Consider the following 6000-nt stretch of genomic DNA (forward strand, 5'->3'; position numbering starts at 1 on the left):
GATGGGGCCTATGAGGTGATGTGGACCATATAGTATAGGGCCTCCTAGGCAATTGTAAGGATTTGGCTTTCATTCAGAGACGGGAAGCCGTTAGTGGATTCTGAATGGAGAAGTCTTTTCTACCTCAATGAAAAACAAAAAATCTTTTTTTTTTTAGTAGGCTCCATGCCCAGCGTGGACCCCAGTGTGGGGCTTAAACTCATGACCCTGAGATCAAGACCTGAGCTGAGAGCAAGAGTTAGACGCTTAACTGACTGAGCCACCAGGCACCCCCACAAAAATTCTTTATTATAGTCTTAACAGGATCACCCTAACTGCTGTCTTGAGAATAAGCTGCAGGGGACCAAGGGCAGAATTAGGGACATCAGCTACGAAGCTGTTGTAATAATCCAGCTGGGAGATAATAGAGGTTTAATTAGGATGATGAGAGTGTAGGTGATAAGTGGCTCAACTGAGGGCATATCTTGAAGGTTGAGCCAACAGAATTTGCTATGGATTTGGATATGAAGTATGAGAGAAGTAGTGTTGTGGAGGACAGCACAGTCATGAGCTAAAGCAACTGGAAAGGTGATGTTACTAACTGAAATGGAGAAGACTAAAGTATGAGTAGATTTGGGAGGGAAGATGAGGACTTTGATTTGGGACATGTTTGCATTTGAGGTGCCTAACAGATATCCTAAGTGGGGATGTCGTGGACATCCTGTTGTGTGAGTTTGGAGTTGAGAGGAGAGGCCCAGGCTGTCAGTAACCTTTAAATTTATTAAAGAGTCACAAGACTATGGATCACCAAGGAATAGAACAGGGCGAGAGAAAGGTCAAGGTCCACAGATGGAGCTCCAGGGCATGCTAACAATAAAAGGTTTGAGAGATGAGAGGGAATCAGCGGAGGAGACTAAGGAGTGGCTGGTATAAATTGTTCTTAGGAGAAAATGAATTCAGAATGCCACATACCACCATCCCTAATAGCAGAAACAGGGACTCTTTCAACATTGAGAGAACAAAATACCCCAATCACTCCTAGGCATGGTTAACTCTCCTCCTGGACTCTTGTAAAAGTAACAGTCTTTACTTGTCCAAAGGAAATCATCTAGATCTGGAATGAATGTCCATAATTTATAAATGGTCTGCAACATAAAGGTGCCATGGTCAAATAATGTAGGAAATACTGGGTTACAGTTGCATAGATCTTTATTATGGGATTGTTCATGCTACATGTGGTCTGTGGTTCTCCAGGAGAATTTAGTGAGCACTTACTGGACCCTGGAATTCCCCCCCCCCACTTAATAACTTCTAAACATCCATCTCCACAAGATACAGTGTGGAGAATGCTGACCCAGACTATTGTCAGATTTTCTGAATTGAAAAATAAAAAATAGTTGAATGAGGGCGTTGCCTAAGATGAACTTCTAGACATTTCATTCATGTCATGAATCATTTGTAAGGTGGCATTATGTAGCTGGAGGCTAGTAATATCCATTTTCATAGTCTTAGAATTTTTTCTAAGTAGTCTAGATTTTTTCCTACATTGGGAAAAAATCGTATGCTCATTATGATGTTTGTAAAATCTAAGAAATACATAACTGGAATAGACCAGTAATTTGTGTTGGAGGGCATCGTCATTTTATATTATTTCAAACTCCAGAAGCTTCAGACTCTGATTGTAATAATGTCTAGCTTCTCTCTATAACTTATGCTTAGCTTATCAATCTATGCACTTGCCTACTTTTCTTGAAACCATTGCTATTTTCAGCCTATTATTATCTATTAAGGAGTTTCTTACTCTGTAAAGTTTACTTCCTGCTTACACAGCTTCAAGAGATCTCCCTTGATACTAAGATTATGAGCTTCAGTACCGGACTCCAGAGTAAACCCTCCCTGTACCTTCAAGGGGCAATGTGATGGAGGGGCTAAGAGTCCAGACCCTCCAGCAGACTGCTTAGGTGGGATGGAGTTCCTACCCTATCAATGATTAAATATGTGTGACTTTGAGCTCTGTGCCTCAGTTTCCTCATTTGTAAAATGCAAACAACAGCACCTACTCCTAGGGCTGGGGGAATTAAATGACTTCATACGTGTGTATAGCACTTAGAACAGCGAGTGGCACACAGGAATGTAAGTCACCATTGTTACTATTATTGTTAAAGTTTAACCCTTCCTGATTTATTTTTGTTTTCATTTTATTCAGATAGAATGGCCCTAATCTTCACCCTATTTTTCTTTTATTTATGTATTCATTCATTCATTTATTTAATTTATAGAGAATGCATGCAAGAGCGGGGGGGGGGGGGGAGGGCAAAGGAGAGGGACAGGGGATCCCAAGCATACTCCCTGCTGAGCACAGAGCTGGAGGCAGGGTTCAATCTCACAACATTGAGACCACAAACCCAACCGAAATCAAGAGTCAGATGTTTAAACAATTGAGCCACCCAGGCGCGCCCACCCTATTTTTCATTATGACCTTCCTACAGTCATTTCTGGTGATTTTCTTTTCCTTAACCCATTGTGTCTTTCTTGAGAGTGATTGGTGAAGCACAGAGTACTAAAGGTCGGCACACCATTAGATTTTTCGTGTCTCAAGCTCACCAGACTTCTGTTTTTATGGGACATCTGTGAACGCTCCTAGGTTCGTCTGAGTCATAACTGCCTTTTAAAATAGTATTAAGGTATTTTCCCTAAATTATACTGCCCTTCCCTTGACCACACCATGGTTCGCCTCACATTCAAACTCACACACCTCACTTCTCTGATTTTGAGATCCCTCTTCAGCCTCACTCCTGTCACTTTGTTATTCGACCCCCTGGAAAAGCTTGCTGTTCTCAACAAACTCGGGGAGGCTAAGGTGTATCTCTTCTATTGTTTGTAATCCTTCACACTGAAAAATACCCATTTATTCAGACCACTGTGATGTATGCTGGTGTACATAGAGTTAAACCTTGAAATAAGACAGTCCTAGGTTTAAATCCTGGTTTTGTATCTAACCAGCTGTGTAGCCTCAAATAGTCTACCTCAAGCCTTGGCTTTTTCATCAGTGAAAGGTATGTAATGGCAACTTCCTCACAAGTTTGCTATAACAATTTGTGTGTGTGTGTGTGTGTGTGTGTGTGTGTGTGTGTGTGTGTAAGATTTGGCACTGGCTTGACAAAAAGTAGGCATTGGATAAATGCCGCTGCTCCCAATCCTACCACTCATGTTAGTGCTCTTCTGCGGCTGCTCCTGCTGTTAACTGCTTTCGTTGCTGTTACTATTACCACTGCTGAGAGGAGACTCTGGAAGCCACTCGTCAGTGGACTCTTCTCCTTGACAGTTTTAGTGGCAATCCATCAGCACTGTGGTTATCTGGAACTTTGTGTTCTAGTTCCCAGGTCTCACAACACATTCCTCCGAACTGCTGCGTGATGTTTTATCACAGTGCTTCAATTACATGGGGTATAATTTTGCAACGTTGGAAGTGAATGCAGTTCTGTCTAAAGGCTATGGAACGACACTGCCTTGTTGGCGACTAGTATAGAAGATTTGTTCATTTCCTCCAGATCTGCTTTGGAGGAAAACATGTCTTTCGTGCTTAGGGAATCCTTTCCATACGGGATGCTTTTTAGTAATTATTACCAGCAATTCGTTTCCAGGCATCTCAGCTACTTATCCAATGTTATTAATTTTGTGGGAAAGTATAATTGTAAATATCAACAGTAAAGTGGCCTTTTTGTAGGACTCTGAAATGATTAAGAAGTTCCCTTTTTTCAGAGGTTAAGGATATTGTTACCCAGTCTTGGAATTGCTCTGTTTGCCCCTTATCTCCTTCCTGCTTTCCATCTTCTCCAGTATATCTACCAGACTAAATTAATTATAACGTAGAAGGAACATTTTAAGTTGTACAAGTTTCTTTGCTTGATAAAATTTTAAGAATACAATGGGGTAATTCTAGCAAGTCTTCAGAGCCTCAGAGCATAAGAATTCTTTTTTTAAGATTTATTTATTTGAGAGAAAGAGAGTGCACGTGCACGCAAATGAATGGAGGGCAGAAGGAGAGGGAGAATCACAAGCAGACTCCCTGCTGAGCACGGAGCGTGATGCCTGCTCTATCCCACAACCCCAAGATCATGACCTGAGCTGAAACCAAGAGTCAGATGCCCAGCCGATGAGCCATCCAGGCACCCCTGGAGCGTAAGAATTCTTGAGTGAATCAGTAAATATATCAACCTTAGATAACTAGGCTATTTAACCAGTTGTCTTATTGATTAAATCAAATGTCCTAAAGACCACAATGTGAAGTGATTTTAAAAGTTTATTTAGTTCTTTTGGTGACTTTCAAGTGGCTTTGTGGTCAAATTACCACAGTTCTGAATAATTTAAAAGAACATATTCAATGCAGCTTCTTTTTCAGAACTGAATTATTAGGAAAAACCTGAATGATCTTTCATTTTCATTTCTTCCTGGTGTTCTTTATGTCAGAGGAATTGAATAAGTATAATATATAAACTTTTTTCCATAAACTACTTTTCATATATATTAGTTAAATTTTCAAAAAAAATCCTGTAAAGATGGTTTTTAATCCCATTTTACAGATGAGCAAACTGAGTTCACTTGCATTCTGAAAATAGTATCAGGAAGTACTGACTTGTTCACATTACAGAAACATTATCCTCCCTGCCCCAGCTTTAGTCAAATCTGAGCATTTTCATTAATAAAAGATATGCACAATTTCAAAGCTGACTTCTGGTCTGTAGACAAATAAGCAATCCTTATTCAGAGGCCTAAAACTGCATTATCTTCATAGGTGGCTTAAAATACATATGAACATTTAGGGGCGCCTGGGTGGCACAGCGGTTAAGCGTCTGCCTTCAGCTCAGGGCGTGATCCTGGAGTTATGGGATCGAGCCCCACATCAGGCTCCTCCGCTATGAGCCTGCTTCTTCCTCTCCCACTCCCCCTGCTTGTGTTCCCTCTCTCGCTGGCTGTCTCTCTCTCTGTCGAATAAATAAATAAAATCTTTAAAAAAAATACATATGAACATTTTTAAAAAGCTAATGCATGGTCCCACTGTTTGTTGTTCATAGGAAAGGAGCACTGGAAAGGATCTTAGAGGTCATTTCTTCCCATCTCAAATGGTGCAAGAAGCTCTTCTAAAATACCTCTTTTGAATGAAAACAGTTCCAATTGTTTGAACCAGCCCATTCCTAGACTTTCCATCTCCCTATCCTGCCCTCCCATCCTAGGAGGACAGTTTGATCCTTGGTTGCCTACTGAGCCCCTGCCCCCAGGTTCTGGGCCTATACCTGAGCTAATAGTGATTAAGCCAGTTCAAGACCTGGCATCTAGCATCAACTCCCAACTCATCGACTACTTAGTCTTAAATGCAGCAGGAGTAGAGCCCTTAGTCCCAGGCCCAGGAACACATCCTCCTCTTGGGCTTAAGAGAAACAGAGAAGAATAAGAGAAGTTAGCATTGTGACTAGCTCTGCAGTTAGATCTTGGTCATACCCTGCTCTAATACTGGGCAGCATTGTGACCCTGGGCAGCTACTTTGATCATTCCGTGCCTCACAGGTTATGGTGAGGATTACACATGATAGTCCATGTTAAACACATAACCGAGTACTTGGTGCATAGTAAACAATGTTGGGCGCCTGGGTGGCTCAGTTGGTTAAGCGTCTGCCTTTGGCTCAGGTCATGATTCCAGGGTCCTGGGATGAGTCCCACATTGGGCTCCCTGCTCAGTGGGGAGTCTGCTTCTCCCTCTGCCCTGCCCCTCTGCTCGTGATCTCTCTCTCACACACACACTTTCTCTCTCTCAAATAAATAAATAAAATCTTTTTTAAAAAAACATTAGCTGCCATTAATAATTGTTATTATTTCAGTTGGAGGAATAGAGGTTGGAAACTAGGCTAGGTCTGATATTCTTCCCATCTAATGATCTCCTTGGAAGGATAGGCAAAACCACAGTACCGGGGCTACATCCTCTATCTGAAGCATTGGGATCTCCACCTGGAATTGATGGGTAAGG

Source organism: Ursus americanus, chromosome X, assembly GCF_024610735.1.
Source record: "Ursus americanus isolate L20-20 chromosome X, mUrsAme1.1.p, whole genome shotgun sequence".
NCBI classification, from domain to species: domain Eukaryota; kingdom Metazoa; phylum Chordata; class Mammalia; order Carnivora; family Ursidae; genus Ursus; species Ursus americanus.